Raw genomic sequence first — 19492 nt, forward strand, 5'->3', positions numbered from 1 at the left:
CACAGACATCAGGTGTACATTGTGTGATTCAAGGTATAATTTTGTACACAAATATTAGGACTAGGAAATGATTTTTTTTGTGCTATTGTGTTTTGATGAACAATTCACATCAACGTTAGTCAAAGGATTTCTTAAGTTCATTATTGAAAGAGCATTATCATAAGTGTAATTAGTGTTCACTCTTTGTGTGGTCATCCCATTCAGCTCTAAGTCTCCAATTTGCTGGCCATCCTGCTTAGTTCCAGGCTTCCAGCCTGCTGGTTGTCACACACAGCTCCAGGCCACCAGCCTGCTGGTCATCCTTTCATCTCCAGGTCTCCAATCTGCTGGCTGTTCTGCTTAACTCTGGGCCTCCAGCCTGCTGGCTGTCCTGCTTAGCTGTGGGCTTCCAATCTGCTGGCTGTACCGCTTAGCTCTAGGCTTCCAATCTGCTGGCTGTACCCCTCAGCTCCTGGCCTCCAATCTGTGGGCCATCCCGTTCAGCTCCTTTCTGGGCCTTCAGCCTTCAGGCCGTCCCACTCAGCTCCAGGCCTCCAATTTGCTGGCCGCACCGCTCAACTTAGCTCCAAGCTTCAATTTGCTGGCCACACTGCTCAGCTCAGCTCCAAGCCTCCTATTTGCTGGCCGCACCACTCAGCTCCTGGTCTCCAATCTGCTGGCCATCCCCCTCAGCTCTGCTTTGAACCTCCAACCTGACAGCTGTCACGCTCAGCTCCACTCAAGGCATCCAGCCTTTCGGCCGTCCTGCTCAGCTTCCAGCCTCCAATCTGCTGGCCGTCCTGCTCAGTTGCGGGCCTCCAATCTGCTGGTCATCCCCCTCAGCTTCAGGCTACCAGCCTGCTTGCCATCATGCTTAGCTCTGGGCCTCTAATCTTGTGGTCATCCCGCTCAGCTCCGGGCCTCCAATCTGCTGTCTGTCCTGCTCAGCTTCAGGCCTCCAATCTGCTGGTCGTTCCGCTCAGCTTCAAGCCTCCAATCTGCTGGCCATCCCACTCAACACTGTTCCAGACCTCCATACTGCTGGTCATACCGCTCAGCACAAAACCTCCAAACTGCTGACCATCTTGCTCAGCTCAGCTCCAGGCCTCCAAATGGCTGGCTGTTCTGCTCAGCTTCAGGCTTCCAATCTGCTGGTCGTTCTGCTCAGCTCCAAGCTTCCAATCTGTTGGCCGTGCCACTCGGCTCCAGGCCTCCAATCTGTTGGTCATCCCACTCAGCTCCACTCCAGGCCTCCTGCCTGCTGTTTTTCTATTGTTTTGAACTAAGTTATGACCACAATTAGATTTGTAGGACACTCAGTAATTATTAGAGGTTCAGAAAAAGTAAAGTGCTGATTAGGAAGTGAACTAACTTATGCACAAAAAAAATTTGATTAATGAAAATGAACTGGCAAAATGCATTAGTGATGGTCAGATGAAATCAATCACTTGACTAACAAATTGAAACATCTAAATTAACAGTAGAACAACAGTATTTGTGCAAAAAAATTCAAACAAAACAGTTTTCATTTAAAACTAACGTAAGTGTAAATGTGGATGCATTGCCAAGCATTTAAGGATGGCATGTAGGAGGGAAGAGAAGTTGGGAGTAGTGAACAATATATTCTTTGAATCCTGCCAATGGTACTGGTCACATTTTTTTAAGTTTTGCTGTAGGTTGAACTCTTGTGGTTTTGTAGATATTCTTATGACATGGTGGTGAACCTTTTCTGTTTATCAAACTAAACACCCAGAAAAGCTCACCTCACCTCAAAATCTGATAAAATATGAGTGACCAAGCACTCCTAAATTCCACTATTTAAGGAAAATAACATCAATTTCTAACTCTAAAAGTGGACATTAAACAACAATGTCATAAATCGAAGTCCCCTTTTCTCTAAATTACTTACTCTCTGAATCCAACTCTATAACGAATGCTGTTCTAATAAGACACTTATTAAAATTAACATGAACTTAATCTCAAAACCACACAGTCTCTGTTTTCTTCCTTGTCTTCACTCTTCTAGTTGATGATCTCCCTGGGTTATCTTCTTTCTTTTCACTGAAAAATTGGCTTTACTTGAAAAGGTATCTTTTGATACAGAGGGTTTATATTTCTGATTTCTTTAAGAGCACAATGTTGGATGGCTTTTTAACTCTCCGGCAGTTTCTCTCTCCATGGCAGTTGCTCTCTGACCAATTTTTAAAATATCCACATTTTTATATCCCCTAAACATTGGATCATTTCATTGGCTCGATGTTGACAAAACAATAAATTTAAACTCGATTGGGTATTAGTATCCTGGGACATAATTTAAACTGATTTATTAAATTTGAATTGTTGTCAAAACAGCAATTAAAACTCTGGTATCTATTTCACAGCCAAATATAACATATTTTCAATTTTCCAGTACACTCTGGGACTGCCAGTCAGAGACACAGGTGCTTATCATCTCTCAGTTCAGAACAGCATTCACTCTGTCATAAAAGGTACAGTGCACACCTTCAACTTCATAACACCTTCCCCTTAAGAAAAAAATGAACCACCATAGTTAAAAAAACATATTTTCACTAATTCTTAATACTATTACTATGAAATACATATGTCATTAATCTAAGCCATTCTTTTCCTATTAATTTCTGCACATATATATAACATTGGAATCAGTCAAATCTTATCTACACATTCCTTTAAATCCACAATAATGCACTTGCTAATACATTTTTACAACAAGCAGCACATACAATTTGTAAATTAAAAGTCAGTAACATAAGACTCCAATGAAATAGTGTCATATTTTTGTCTTTAAATCTTTCCAAAAATGTAAGAGGATTATACTCCATATACATAATTGTCTCCAACACACTGTTTGTCACATAAACATTAAAATGTTGTGAGGCCAGTACCAAACTCAATAATTTTTTTCGATGGTGGAGTATTTTCTCTGGTGGGTGTTGGGTTTCCTTGAAAAGTAGCCAATTGGCCGTTCAATTCCATCATCATCTTCCTGTAGCAGTACAGCTCCAACTCCTATATCGCTAGCATCAATTGCAACTTTGAAGGATTTCAAAAAAATTGGTGTAGTGGTTAATATGGATTTTAAATTCTCAAATGCTTCCTGTCATTGTTCTGTCCAGCGAAATTTTGGGCTCTTCTTTTGTAAATCCATGAGTGGTGCCACCATGCTGCTGAAGTTTGGAACAAATTTCCAGTAGAATCCACTCAGTCTCAAAAATAAAAGCACCTCTTTCTTCGAGGATTGTCTTAGACATTCCTTGATGGCCTTTGTCCTCATGTTTCTTGGGATCAGTCTTCAATATGTGTTATGTACCGACAACATCACCTCTACCATCACAAATTCTGTCTTCTTTAAGCTTATTACCAGTTTTGCTTCCTGTAATCGTTCAACAAGCTCTGCCAACTGTACCAAGTCATTTTTCTATGAGTCGCTAAAGATCACTACGTCATCAAGATATATGACAGTTTTGTAATCTGACCACAGCTCTGTTCATAAGTTATTGGTGTGTTCTTCATTCCAAAGGCTATCACTTTGAATTGATATAGCCCAATTGGGGTTACAAACACAGAAACTTCTTTTACTTTCTCTGATAATGGTACCTGCCAATCATCACGCAGTAAGTCCGACTTTGAGATGTAAGTGGCTTGTACAACTTTCTCCATATAGTCTTCCAACCTTGGGTATTGGGCGGGAGTCCAATTTAGTTACGGTGTTTACCTTCCGATAGTCCACACAAAATTAGGGAGTCACATCAAGTTTGGGAACTAACACGATGGGTGAACTTCACTCACTCTGACTTGGTTCAATGATATCTTCATTGAGCATCACATCCACTTGCTTCTGGACCTGTGCGGCTTTGAGAAGATTAAGCCTATAGGGGTGTTGTTTTATCAGAACAGCATTCCGTACTTCCAACTTATGCACAATAGTATTAGTCCTCCCCATCTTATTCCTGCCTATGTCCTCATACAGCTGCAACAAGCCTTTCAACTCGGTTTTTTTCTCCTGAGACAGATAGCTCACTATCTTATACCATTCCGCAAGGACTTCCTAATTATTTAATGTATTTTGAGACACATCAAAATCCACACCATCTGGATTTGATTCCCCACTCTGTGGGGCAGTAACTAACATCTCTTCAGTTCCCTGCCTCTATTATAGTAAGGTTTCAACATACTCATATGACATACCTGACAGTTTTTTTCTATCTGACATTTTTACCAGATAGTTTACCTGATTCAACTTTTTTTCCATTTGATAGCAATCACTAAACCTGGCTTTGAAGGGATCCCCTTCCACTTTAACAATACTAATACATCACCCCCACGGGCAAACATCTGAACTTTCAGTTTTTATCTACCACCTTATTCATTCTATGCTGTGTCCTCTTCAGGTGATATGCAGCTAATCCAGATACCCGGTTTAATCTCTCCTTCACCTCAGATACATAATCCAAGTGTGAGATCTCTGACTTTGGTCCTGTCATCTTTTTAAAATTAGTTTCAAAGGCCCTATAACTTCATACCTGGATATTCATTCAGAGAGTAAATTGACTAGATTTGTTTTGTGCATCTCTAATGACAAACAAGCAAACTTTTATCCCAATCATTTGGGTAATCCTGACAGTATGCTCTTAATATGATCTGACACCACTTTTCCGAGGCTCCCTGGGATTCAGGATAGTATGAAGTTGGTTTAAAATGCTGTATGCCTAAGCCATCCATGCTTTCCTTAAACAACCTAGCTGTAAAATTAGACCCGCGGTCTGACTGAATCTCCCTGGATAGCCCATACTGGTGAAGAAAGCTCCAACTTCTCCATCACACGTTTTGCCTTAATAGTCCATAATGGAGTTGTCTCCGGAAATCTGTTAGACACATCCACAATGGTTAGCAAATATTGGTTCCCACCTTTAGTTTCTGGGAGGGGACCTACATAATCTATCAAAACCCATGTGAAAGGTTCATCGAATGCGGGAACTGGCTCCAGAGGTGGTGGTTTCATTACTGCCTGTGACTTACCTACCATTTGACATGTATGGCAAAATCTAACCACATCTTTATGCAGTCCAGGGCAAGATAAGTGCTTTTGTACCTTAGCCTGAGTCTTCCTTATGACCTCCTACTGGTAATTCATGTGCTATCCATAATACTTCCTGTCTGTATGCTACTGGTAACACAATCTGGTGATCTTCCAGCCATTTCTCCTCTGCACTCACAATCTGGTGATCTTCCAGCCATTTCTCCTCTGCACTAATCTGCCATGGTCTTCATTTTCGTTTTAGGATTTTATCTTTAAGATAATAACCCAAGGGATTCTGATTCGTTTTCGGAGTATGCATCATAATATATATCTTTTATTGTCTCATCTTTTGGTTCAGTCCATTAGCCTTTCAGGACTAAGTACTTCTGTCTGACCCTCTGCCTGTTCAGGTATTTTCCTGCACCATTACATGAAACAGGGTGCCTGCTAACAGAACCTCAACTCTCTCTGTCTCTCTCTGAAGTTACACCAAGAGAGAAAAACTAATGACAGTGGGTCCTTGTTACTACACAGTCTGGAAAAAAAACTCAGGGTATTTTTCTTTTAACTCCTCAGTTCCCTGGTTTTCCTTTGGCACTCCACCATAAGGGGCCTCACTCTCACCTTGGATCCTGCTAGGTTGTTCCCAAACACAAACTGTATTTCCAGAATGGATACTCTGTCAAACCCCAAGTCATCTCCTCTGCCCTCAAGCTCTTCAGCCACGTCCTGAAGCAGACTCGCTATCACATCTACATCTCCTTCCTCAGCACCCAGACTGTTCCATGGCCAAACACACGAACTCCTCCTCTCACTCCCCCAAAAACATACAGGTCCTGGACCTCCTCCATCGCCAAATCCTCGCCACCCAAAGCCTGGAGGAAGAATGCCTCATCTTCTGCCTTGGGACCCTCCAACCACATGGGATCAATGTGGATTTCACCAGTTTCCTCATTTCTCCTGCCTCCACTTTATCCCAGATCCAACCTTCCAACTCGGCAGTGCCCTCTTGACCTATAGCACAGAACAGTACAGCACAGAACAGGCCCTTCAGCCTACGATGTTGTGCCGACCATTGATCCTCAAGTATGCACCCTCAAACTTCTGTGACCATATGCATATCCAGCAGTCTCTTAAATGTCCCCAATGACCTTGCTTCCACAACTGCTGCTGGCAACGCATTCCATGATCTCACAACTCTCTGTGTAAAGAACCCGCCTCTGACATTCCCTCTATACTTTCCTCCAACCAGCTTAAAACTATGACCCCTCGTGTTAGCCATTTCTGCCCTGGGAAATAGTCTCTGGCTATCAACTCTATCTATGCCTCTCGTTATCTTGAATACCTCAATCAAGTTCCCATCTCCTTATCTCCAATGAAAAAAGTCCGAGCTCAGTCAACCTCTCTTCATAAGATAAGCCCTCCAGTCCAGGCAGCATCCTGGTAAACCTCCTCTGAACCCTCTCCAAAGTATCCACATCTTTCCTATAATAGGGCGACCAGAACTGTACGCAGTATTCCAAGTGCAGTCTAATCAAAGTTTTATAGAGCTTCAGCAAGATCTCACGACTCTTAAACTCAATCCCCCTGTTAATGAAAGCCAAAACACCATAACAACCCTGTCCACTTGGGTGGTCATTTTAAGGGATCTATGTATCTGTACACCAAGATCCCTCTGTTCCTCCACACTGCCAACAATCCTATCCTGTACTCAGCTTTCACATTCAATCTTCCAAAATGCATCACCTTGCATTTATCCAGGTTGAACTCCTTCTGCCACCTCTCAGCCCATCTCTGCATCCTGTCAATGTCCCGCTGCAGCCTACAACAGCCCTCTATACTGTCAACGACACCTCTAACCCTTGTGTTGTCTGCAAACTTGCTGACCCATCCTTCAATCCCCTCATCCAAGTCATTAATAAAAATTACAAACAGTAGAGGCCCAAGGACAGAGCCCTGTGGAACACCACTCACCACTGACTTCCAGGCAGAATAGTTTCCTTCTACTATCACTCGCTGTCTTCTGTTGGCCAGCCAATTCTGTATCCAGACAGCTAAGTTCCCCTGTAATCCATTCCTCCTGACCTTCTGAAGGAGCCTACCATGGGGAATCTTATTAAATGCCTTGCTGAAGTCCATATACATCACATCCACAGCTTGACCCTCATCAACTTTTCTAGTCACATCCTCAACGAACTCGATAAGGTTTTTGAGGCATGACCTGCCCCTCACAAAGCCATGTTGACTGCATTTAATCAAGCTATGCTCTTCCAGATGGTCATAAATCCTATCCCTCAGAATCCTTTCGAACACCTTGCAGGCAACCGACATGAGACTTACTGGTCTGTAATTGCCAGGGATTTCCCTATTTCCTTTCTTGAAGAGAGGAATTACATTTGCCTCTCTCTAGTCCTCAGGTACGACTCCAGTGGAGAGCGAGGATGCAAAGATCTTCACAAGTGGTGAAGCAATTGCATTTCTCGTTTCCCAAAGCAGCTGAGGACAAATCTGGTCCGGGCCTGGCGACTTGTCAATCTTAATGTTTGACTAAATTTTCAGTACATCAGCTTCCTCTATCTCTATCCATTCCAGCATGCACACCTGCTCTTCAAAGATTTCATTCACTCCAAAGTTTGTTTCTTTCATAAAGACAGAAGCAAAAAACTCATTTAGGGCTTCCCCTACCTCCTCCGACTCCACACACAAGTTCCCTATGCTATCCCTGATCAGCCCTACTCTTTCTTTGACCATTCTCTTATTCCTCACATAAGTATAAAATGCCTTTGTGTTCTCCCTAATCCGTTCTGCCAAGCCTTTCTTGTGCTCCCTCCTGGCTCTCCTCAGACCATTTTTGAGCTCCTTCCTCGCCTGCCTGTAATCCTCTAGGGCTGAGCTTGACCCTAGCTTCCTCCACCTTATGTAAGCTACCTTCTTCCTTTTGATGAGAAGCTCCACCGCTGTTGTCATCCAAGGTTCCTTTATCTTACCCCCTTCTTGCTTGTCTTAGAGGGACATATTTATTCATCACTTGCAACAACTGTTCCTTAACCAGTCTCGACATGTCTATAGTGCCTTTACCATGGAACAACTGCTCCCAGTCCATGCTTCTTAACTCATGTCTAATTGCATCATAGTTTCCTCTTCCCCAATTAAATATCCTCCCATTTTGCCTAATCCTCTCCTTCTCCATAGCTGTGTGGAATGTGAGGCAGTTATGGTCACGATCACCAAAATGCTCTCCCACCACAAGATCCGATATCTGCCCCGGCTCTTTTCCGAGCACCAAGTCTAGAATGGCCTCTCCCCTCGTCGGCCTGTCAACGTACTAAGTTAGGAAACCCTTCTGAACACACCTTACAAAAACAGCTCCATTCAAATCTTCTGTCCATCTTCCTTCCCACCTATCTGCTCAATCCTCCTCTTTGACCTATCACCTTCACGCCCACCTTCATCTATCGCATTCTCAGCTATCTTCCCTCCAGCCCCACTGCCCTCCAGTTTATCTCTCAGCCCCCTTGGGCCACCAACCTCATTACTGAGGAAGAGCTTATGCTCAAAATATCGATTCTCCTGCTCCTCAGATGCTGCCTGACCAGCTGTGCTTTTCTAGCACCACACTCTCAACTCTGTCAATCACTCACACTGTTACTTCCCCAATCTTGATTTGACTCTCCAACCTGATCTAATACAGTGGAATATTAAATTTCTGTCCATCTATTCCACAAATTATCACCCTCTCGGGTAACTAGTCAGGAAGAGTGCAAATACTTTCATCTCTTACTATTAGAGACTGACCAGATCCCATATCTCCTAAAATCATAACTTCTTTCACTTCTCTGTCTGTTCTTCCTGAGTAAATGGGGATTGGGCACTAACTCAATACCCAGCCCCTGCCTAGGCTGTGCATTCCCCTGCAGCTCCTTGACTTTCCTTAGGATTTTCTTTACCAGTTCCACTAACCACACTGGCTTAGCCTCTCTTACCAAATCTTTCCCAAAGTGCCTTTCTTTAATCGACCAACACTGGGTCTTTACCTGTCCCACCTTAACACAATGGAAACACCCTTTCAACTCCCTTTCGCTGCTTGGGTTTCTTTTCTCACTTGAGGTAAACTATTCTCAGTGTGATCTACTCTTTGTTTTGTAGTGCATACTCATCTGCCATCTCTTGCCACTCTTCTTACTTGTTGAACTTTCTGTTCATCCACATTAATTCTTATCATCTTCAGAACTGAGTTTTTAAACTCCTCCAGCAGAATAATCTCTCTTCGAGCCTCAAATGTCTCTAAGGCCCATACCCATCTATCAAACTTGCTATGATTAATTCTTTCAACCTCAACATAAGAATCTGAACTAGTTCTTTCTTTATGTTTCTGAATGCTACTGGTACCAATTAATTAGCACACAAAAGAGCCTTTTTGACATCTGCATAATCTCTTGACCCCCTCATCTCACAGAGCTGCAAATACCTCACTACTCTGCCTACCAGCTTAGTCTGTACAGGCATTATCCACAAGTACTCTGGCCACTCCATCTGCCTAGCCAATTTTTCAAATGAAATAAAAAAGCTTCAACATCTTTCTCATCAAAATGTGGCAATGTTTTAACATATTTGTAAATATCTCTACCTCTCCCTTCATTTCCATTCTGTTAACTTTCCTGACTAATTCATAACTTCTCACATTCAAATTCTCTCTTTGTTTTTGCTCAGCTAAGAACCTTCTCTCCCTTTTTATTTCTCTTTCTTTCCTTCTCTCTTCCTCTTTGTTTTCTTTTTGTTCAGCTGAGAGCCTTCTCTCCCTTTCTTTATCTTCTACCATGACTTTTGTTTCCCTTTCTTTATCTTGTAACTCCAGTTGCCTCATTTGCAATTTACGTTTTTCTAAGTCCACTGCACTTGTCTGTTTCTCTGATAGCTCTAAGTGCTTGACCAACTACGTTACAATTTCAGCTTTCTTTTTGCACCTGGTTAAACCCAGTTCTAATTTGTTTGCTAACTCTAAAAGTATATCCTTCCTCTATCTTTCTAAACTTTCTTGGCAAATCTGGGTGGCATTTTCAAACCCCAGAATCTCTTTACCAATGTTAAGAGCCATTTCCCTCAGCTTTAATTTAACCAACCACAAGTAATCAAAATTAAACAAATTTTCTCACCTAAGTTTTAGTTAAGGATCTGGGACGCTAATTGGCAAGTTTGCTGGGACCTTTTGTACCCAAATCTGCTCAAAACTGTCTAACTCCAACTAAAGCTGTTAAGATCCCAAACTGGATCTGTCTAAACATGTCCAAATCATGGACAACAAGCCCCCAAACTGTTATGACATAGAGGTTGATCTCCTCTGTTAATTAAAACCAAACACCCAGAACAGTTTGCCTCACCTTATAATCTGTTAAAATGTGAATGAGTGACAAACAACTCCTAATTTACACTATTTAAAGAAAAATAACAATTTCCTAACTCTAATAGTGAACACTAAACAAAACTATTAACAAACTGAACACTCTTTCCCTTAACTGAACATAATCCTATTACCATGCTGTTCCAATGACACACTTATTAAACATTACATTAAATTAATCTCAAGTCTAGTCTCTGTCTTTTCCTCTATCCTCAATTCTACATCTCCTGATCTCTCGGAGTCTTTTTTTTTCTTTTTACTGCAAATATGTTTTACAAGAAAAGGTACCTTTGATGAGGAGTATCCTCTAATTTCTTTGAGAGCAAGATATTGGATGGGCAGTTAGCTCTCTGGCTCTACAACAGTTCAACTGCTGTTTGGTGGTAGTTGTTCTGACCAAATTTTCAAAATGCCCTGCTTTTAAATATCCCCCCAACCCAACTTCATTCTCTGTCATTGGTCCGATGTTGTCAAAACAAAAATTCAAACTCGATTGGGTTTTAGTATCCTGAGCATAATTTAAAGTAGCCAGTTAAATTCAAATTGTTTTCAAAATAGTAACCAAACCTCTGGTATCCATTTAACAGCCAATTGTTACATGTACTTATTTTGGAACAGCCCATCTCCCAGCCTTTCCATTCAGGCATCTGAGCCTGCACTTTACGCTGACTTCAATATTCAGAAAACACTCTCTATTTTAAAAAGTGAATATACATACCTTCAACTTTGTAAAACTTGCACCAGGATGTTTCATACTGGGGCTGACATTCCTGTTTGTCCTGGGCATCTGTTAGCCTCCCAACCCTTCACAGGTTGCATGCCCATGAAGTGTATGTAAAATATTTACAGAGGAATTTCATGTCATCTCAGGATTGTCCACTCCTGTTAGTGAGTTCTGCTTCCCCCAGCGATCAGGTCCTAGGAGAGTATGAATTGCCATCCCATCATGAGTTCAAAGAGTGTTAGTCCTGTGGCCCTCAGGGGTGTTGCTTTCTGGGCCATGAAAATGGCTGGTGAGGCAAGGGTCCATTTAACTGCTTCTCTCCATTGCCTCGCTTGGAGCATTTTTCAGAGTTCTATTCATCCTCTCTACCACCCCCAAACTCTCTGGGTGGGAGAGGACTTCTCTGCTATTCCCAAGAGTTTACAATCTTCTTCTGGCATCTGTTTGTAAAATGGGTCCCTCACTCTGAGTCCAGTTGTTGGGGAACGCCTCATCTGGGCATTATTTCTATGGAAAATATTCATGCTACTGTGGTTGCTATTCGATCCCTCATGGGGACAGCTTCCACATTTTAGGAAACTGATCAACCATGGCTCGGCAAAAATTTGAATTCTAACATTGTGGGAGTGGTCTGATAGAAGTCCATTGGGAAGTGTTCCCATGATCCCCATGGATAGTGTTGGTGGCTCATTTTAATTTTAATTCCCTGGCTTGGTTGTGTCTGTGCACATGCTGTGCATCTCTGACAATAATGTAGCTCTGTCTCTTCCCATTTCTTTCCACCTCCAGCAATTGGATTTCAGTTGTATCATTTTATCCCTCCATGTGTGTGCTAGTCCATGGTAAACATTGCATATTGTCTGTTAACAGAATGTGAGCGCTAACACCTTACCGTCCTTCCTCCAAATGTCATCTGCTCCTAATACTGCCCTGTCTTTAATCCATTCTGTTTTTCTCTTCTAAACTTACTCTTACTAAGAAACTTAAAATGTCCCATTCATCATCTTTGGCTTCCTCTTTTTCACAGTTGCTACAGTTTTCATTTCCAGTTTGAACATTATTTTTGCTGTAGTTTGTATGGTGACTACTTCAGCATTAATCTTCTCAAGGACTTTTGAGGTATCATTTGCTACCTGTTCTAGGATAGCTGCCATATTGATAGGTTCTCTGGTTAACTTGACGACACAGTAGCAGGATAACAAGATGGTGAAGAAGCTTTCTGTTTCTGTATGGCACATTTGTCCTGGCCCAGTGATCCCTCTAGGAGAGATGACAAATGACATACAAATGGTATCATGTAACCGAGGTAACATAACCCTGTCCAAGATTAAAAGTGGAAATAAAAGCAGTCTGCCTCAAGATTGGGATACAGATAGACTATAACCTTACACCTTTAATGCATTATCTAAGCTGGTTGTCACCTTTTGTTATAAACCCTTAAGTTATCTTGAGTGTGTGACCTAAAAGAAGTTCTGGGATTTATATATTACTGAACTGAAACCTGCAATCCATCCTAAAAGATGAAAGACTTAACAACAATTGAGTTTGTTCAATATATCATTTCAGTTGCATGACACTGTAAACTTTTGCTATAAATTCTGTGTCTTATGGTCCCACTCCACAACTACCTATGAAAGAGCAGTGCTCCAAAAGCTAGTGGTTTCAAATAAACCTGTTGGACTATAATCTGGGAGTTGTGTAACTTTTAACTTTGTTGACCTATTCCAATACTGGCTCCTCCGCCTCCTGTCCTAGACGGTAGTAGCCACACGTATGCTTTGTGTCCAAACACAAGGTAATTGCCATTGTCTGGAATAAACTTAGCTATATATTAAGAAAACCAGACATGATTAAAACTTCCTGCTGACATGAGATTGGTAAAATTAAATTTAGAGTTATGTTGATTATTGGTGAAGGTCGGAGATAGATAGGGATAGAGATATTCAGCATGGAAACAGACCCTTTGGTCCAACCCGTCCATGCTGACCAGATATCCTAACCTAATCTAGCCCCGTTTGGCAGCACTTGGCCCATATCCATGTAAACCCATCCCATTCATATACCCATCCAGATGCCTTTTAAATGCTGTAATTGTACCAGCCTCCACCACTTCCTTTAGCAGCTCATTCCATATATGCATCACATTTAAATTGACATTTAAATACTGAATGCAACAACTCTGACCTGCAGACCAACCCACTGGCTCAGATCTAATAAGGCAAATAGAGGCAACTGGTCTTCCTATCCTTGATGGGTTGGTAATGGTAATTTATGAAAGGTATTAATTTGGGTTTGATACAAATGTTCAAACGCAGAAAAGCTGTACGCTGCTGTTTCCCAATTATCTCGGGTACCAGTAATGTCTCTCCAATATTACATGTTTTCTGCAAAGCATTTGTCAGCTCTGTGAACCCCAACTATTAGGGACTCCATCTCATGAGTGATCCATTCTGCCATTTCAGATGCATTAAACAGAATAGGTCTCAGACAATACCACCCTTTGAATGTAAGGGAATGTGTGAACAAACCCAGCGACTGCAGACTTTAATACATTTGGCATAAGCATACGAAATGTTACGAATGTGTTAACATACGTTCCCATTTTACCATTTGCCCATCTGTTCCTAGTGGGATCAAAAGAGAGGAGCCCATAGACAGGTAACATTTTCATGCTTATGTCACTATCAGTTTTATTATTAATTACAATTACCACAATGTAACTGCATCTACATCAGAGTTAAGTCACCTTTCAACCTTCTCTCTAACGAAAACAGTCTCAAGTCTCTCAATCATTCCTCCGAAGAGCTTCCCTCCATACCAGGCAACATCCTCGTAAAAATCTCCTCTGAATCCTTTCCAAAACTTCAACATTCTTCGTATAATAGTGAACAGAACTGTACACAATACTCAAAGTGTGGCCGCACCAGAGTTTTGTACAGCTGTAGCATGACCTCATGATTCCAAGGCTCAATCCCTCTACTAATGAAAGCTTCTTAACAACTCTATCAACCTGGTTGGCAACTTTCAGGGATCTATGTACATGGACACTAAGATCCCTCTGCTCATCTACACTGCCAAGAATCTTGCCATTAACTCATTACTCTTCATTCTTTTTGCTCCTTCCAAAGTGAATCATCTCACAATTTTCTGCATTAAACTCCATTTGCCACCTCTCAGCCCAGCTCTGCAGCTTATCTTTGTCCCTCTGTACAACATTCTTCGGCACTGTCCATACTCTACTGATCTTAGTGTCATCTGCAAATGTATGAACCCATCCTTCTACACCCTCATCCAAGTCATTTATAAAACTAACAAAACGCTGTGGACCCAAAACAGATCCTTGCAGTGCCCCACTACTAATTGAACTCCAGGATGAACTTTCCCATCAACCACCACCCTCTGTCTTCTTTCAGCCAGCCAATTTCCAATCCAAACCACTAAATCGCACTCAATTCCATGTTTTGTGCAATAGCCTACCGTGGGGAACCTTATCAAATGCCTTACTGACATCCATATACACCACATCAATCACTATACCCTCATCCATCTGTTTGATCATCTTCTCAAAGAACTCAATAAGGTTTGTGAGGCACGACCTACCCTTCACAAAACTGTTTTGTTTATCAGCTTATTCCTTTCTAGATATGATAGATATAGGACAGATGTCAGAAGTAGTTTCTTTACTCAGAGTGGTAGAGGTGTGAAACACACTGTCTGCAACTGTAGTAGATTCACCAAATTTAAGGGCATTTAAATGGTAACTGGATAAATATATGGATGAAAATTGAATAGTGTAGGTTAGATGGTTTCATATTGGTTTCACAGGTCGGTGCAACATCGAGGCTCGAAGGGCTTATACTAATCCGTAATGTTCTATGTTCTAATCTGTTTTTCAAAGGTTCTCAGAGTTATGTTGATTGTTGGTTCAGTTCTGGGATAGAGATGGACATGGAAACAGACCCTTTGGTCCAACCCATCCATGCTGACCAGATATCCTAACCTAATCTAGTCCCATTTGCTAGCACTTTGGCCCATATCCCTCTAAGCCCTTCCTATTCATATACCCATCCGGATGCCTTTTAAATGTTGTAAATGTACCAGCCTCCACCACTTCTGGTGGCAGCTCTTTCCATTCACATCACCCTCTGCATTAAAAGTTGCCTTTTTGGCCCCTTTTTATAGCTTTCCCTACTCACCCTGAACCTATGTCCTCTAGTTCTGGACTCCCCCATCCCAGGGAAAAGACCTTGTCTGTTTACCCTATCCATGCCCCTCATGATGTTATAAACCTCTATAAGGACACCCCTCATCCTCCGACGCTCCAGGGAAAACAGCCCCAGCCTATTCAGCCTCTCCCAAAAGCTCAAATCCTCCAACCCTGGCACATCCTTGTAAATATTTTCTGAACCCTTTCAAGTTTCACAACATCCTTCTGATAGGAAGGAGACCAGAATTGCAATATTCCAAACCGAACCAATGTCCTGTACAGATGATGTTGCTCATGAGTGTGTCTGTGGTCTGTGTGTGTGTGTGTGTGTGTGTGAGTGAGAGAGAGAACATCATACTTGATGGTTGTTAGTTTCCATATACTTTTAATTGTACAAGATTCCTCCATTTACCAATTCAATTTTCATTAATAAGCGCGCTCCTCTTACCTGTTAATATTGGCTCATGAGGTCCATCTCATCGAATGGATAAGGGTCCCCCTCTTCGGATTATTTTCACCAAGAACAATGAACAATCTTATGTTGACAACCAAACAGTTGAAACTGCTCAACAGGCAGCAGATGATAAGACTGACACTTTTTGAAAAGAATGATACTAGCTTCCATTTGCTTGCCATTTTAATTCACCAGTTTTGTCTCATGCTGTATATGTTTCTGCCATGTCATGTTTCATTGAATCCCAAGACAAGCAGTTGGACAGCAGCTCGTCTTCTGATGACTTTATTACCTTAAGGACTTTATGTTCAGGAAGAATGTTTTGAAGGTGAAGATAGATAGATTATTGAACAACAAAGGAATTAAGAGTTGTAGTGAGTGGGTGAGTATGTGGAGCTGAGTCTAGAAAAAGATCTGTCATGATTTTATTGAATGGCGGAATAGATTTGATGGGCCAGAAGACCTAATCCTGCTCCTATTTCTTATTTTCTTCGATAAGAAATTCTCAAGACCACGAACCCTGTCATGTTTGTATTGCTCAGAGCTGGTCTTCAAAGTTTTGATGTTTTATGTTTATGCAGAGCCGATGGTATTTTGAGACTTATATTCACTCTCGACAGATTCTTGGTCCTTTTGTAAAAGCGATGACCAAATCCTTCACAGTTTGTTCTGTGTTATTTGTAGTTGCAGATACATTTTATTTTGTTCAAAAAGCGTACAATTTGAAGACACAGTCAGTCCGTCATGTGGCATTTTATAAATTCATGCTTTGGAAATAAAACCAGTCTGACTCCAGGTTAAAACAAGGGCAGATTTGAAACAAGGCCTCACCCCTAAAATGTATTGTCTGATAAAAACCCTTAGTTATGTCAAGATTTGGAGATGCCGGTGTTGGACTGGGGTGTACAAAGTTAAAAATCACACAACACCAGGTTATAGTCCAACAGGTTTAATTGGAAGCACACTAGCTTTTGGAGTGTCGCTCCTTCATCAGGTGAAGTGGAGGGCTCAATCCTAACACACAAAATTTATAGCAAAACTTTACAGTGTGATGTAACTGAAATTATACATTGAAAAATTGATTTTCTGCTAAGTCTTTCATCTGTGAGAATACCATGATATTTTCACTTCTTTCATGTGTAAATCACAAAACCTTTTTTTTAAAAGTTGCATTCTCAGGTTAGCAGTTAACAATGGTAATAGCTAGACAATATGTTGAAGGTTTGAAAAATGTGGTGCTGGAAAAACACAGCAGGCCAGGCAGCATCCGAGGAGCAGGAGAATCGACATTTCGGGCATAAGCCCTTCTTCAGGAAGAAAGTTGGGAGGTGTCCCCACGCATAATGGTGGTATCTATGTCCTCACTCTGACACGTCTTGCAGCGCCTACCGTGACAGGGTTGTATGGAGTTGTCCTAAGAGCCGGGCCGTTTGCTACGAACAATGATCTGTTTGAGGTTTGGCGGTTGTTTAAAGGCAAGCAGTGGAGGTGTGGGGACAGTCTTGTTGAGGTGTTCATCCTCATTGATAGTGTTGCAGGTGACCGCCAGGGGACACCTCCCACCTTGTACATGGCAGGTACTCGTGTGACTCAGCCAACGTTGTCTATCTTATACGTTGCAGGCAAGGATGCCCGGAGGCATGCTACATTGGAGAAACTGAGCAAAGGCTACAACAACGGATGAATGGGCACCGCACAACAATTAATAGACATGAGTGTTCCCTCCCAGTTGGGGAACACTTCAGTGGTCCAGGACATTCGACCTCGGACCTTCGGGTGACCATCCTCCAAGGCGGACTTTGGGACTGACAGCAGCGAAAAGTGGCCGAGCAGAGGCTGATAGCTAAGTTCGATACCCATAGGGAGGGCCTCAACCGGGACCTTGGGTTCATGTCACATTACAGGTGACCACCATTGCACTACACACACACTCTCACACACACACACAGACACCCACACAGGCACTCCTATACACACATATGCACAGACACACACACACACAGACACCCACACACACCCTTACAGACACACATGCACCCCCTCACAGACTTAAGACACTCTACACTCAGTACACACACACATACGCTTTCTCATACTCACAATCCCTAACCCAGACAGACACAGACACACACACACACACAAAGACCTACGTGCACACATATATTTTGAGGGGTGAATTTATACTTGCAGGGTTACATTGTACTTTGCTCAAAAACTGCATGAATTCATGTAAAACTCATCTCACTTTTTAGATTAGAATCAATCTAAACATCACGGCATAGACAGAGAACACAGAGGGGCTAACACCTTCAACATATTGTCAAGCTATTGTTAACTGCTAACCTGAGAATGCAACTTTTTAAAAAAAGGTTTTGTGATTTACACATGAAAAAAGTGAAACTATCATGGTATTCTAACAGATGAAAAACTTAACAGACAATCAATTTTTCAATGTATAATTTCAGTTACATTACACTAAATGTTTGCTATAAATTCTGTTAGGATTGAGCCCTCCACTATCACCTGATGAAGGAATGACACTCCGAAAGCTAGTGTGCTTCCAATTAACTAGTTAAAAATCACACAACACCAGGTTATAGTCCAACAGGTTTATGTCAAGGCAGTGACATGAAAGAAATTCTGGGATTTGCATTTTAATCAATCGAAACCTGCATCTCCTTTCCAACTGATTCAAGATTTAATGGGAGGGAGTCACCCATTTTGGGTTTGTTCAACGCAGTCACATCAGTTGGGGCTGTTTTCCTTGGAGTATCAGAGGCTGAGGGGGGACCTTATAGAGGTTTATGAAATCATGAGGGGCATAGATAGGGTGAGTCAACAAGGTCTTTTCCCCAGCATGGGGGAGTCTAGAACTAGAGCACATAGGTCTAAGAGGAGAAAGATTTAAAAGAGACCTAAGGGGCAACTTTTTCATACAGAGGGTGGTGCATGTATGGAATGAGCTGCCAAAGGAAGTAGTGGAGGCTGGTACAGTTACAACATTTAAAAGGCCCCTGGATGGGTATATGAATAGGAAGGGTTTAGATCGATATGGGCCAAGTATTGGCAAATGAGACTACATGAATTTAGGATATCTGATTGGCGTGGACGAGTTGGACCGAAGGGTTTGTTTCCGTGCTGTACATTTCTATAACTCTATGCTGGGTCAGTGACTTGAAGCAAATTCTGGGATTTGCATCTTAATCAATTGAAACCTGCATCTCCTTTTTCAACCGACTCAAGGTTTAACAGGAGGGAGTCAGCCATTTTGGGTTTGTTCAATACAATCGCAGCTGTTGAATAACCCTCTGAATCCTTTACTTATGAATTATGTGTCTGAAGCCTCTTCCCTCACTAGCGCCCGATGAAGGGTCAGTGCTCCAAAAGCTAGTGCTTGCAAATAACCCCGTCGGACTGTAACCTGGCGTCCCATGACTTCTGACTTTGTCCACTCCCCCCACCCCGTTCAACACTGGCATCTCCACATCATCAACTCCTGGAGGGAGAGGAAAGACCAGGGTCCAGAAGGACTCACCCTTAACCGGCTCCTGGGGTTTTTCTTCTCTCCACGAGCTCCTCCCCACGATCGCAAACTACATCCATCTCAATCTTCACCTTCATCTCTCCCACCCGCTCACCCTTTTCCATTTCTCCCCAAAATAACTGACATTTACGCATGCGCCGGTATC

At 42.1% G+C, this 19492-nt stretch overlaps 1 long non-coding RNA gene across 2 annotated transcripts; it reads right to left on the bottom strand.

The window, feature by feature from the left end:
- Positions 1 to 1874: 1874 nt before the first annotated feature.
- On the bottom strand, positions 1875 to 19482 carry LOC140458852 (uncharacterized). Of its 2 annotated transcripts, none has more exons than XR_011953725.1 (3): positions 19339 to 19482; positions 11137 to 12402; positions 1875 to 3852 (listed from the first exon to the last, which is right to left on the bottom strand). It is a non-coding gene; the product is annotated as an uncharacterized lncRNA (long non-coding RNA). The 2 variants fall into 2 exon arrangements; XR_011953724.1 differs by having other exon boundaries at positions 1875 to 3869.
- Between the last annotated feature and the right edge of the window lie 10 nt (positions 19483 to 19492).

This window comes from Chiloscyllium punctatum, chromosome 34 (genome assembly GCF_047496795.1).
Source record: "Chiloscyllium punctatum isolate Juve2018m chromosome 34, sChiPun1.3, whole genome shotgun sequence".
Lineage (NCBI taxonomy): Eukaryota > Metazoa > Chordata > Chondrichthyes > Orectolobiformes > Hemiscylliidae > Chiloscyllium > Chiloscyllium punctatum.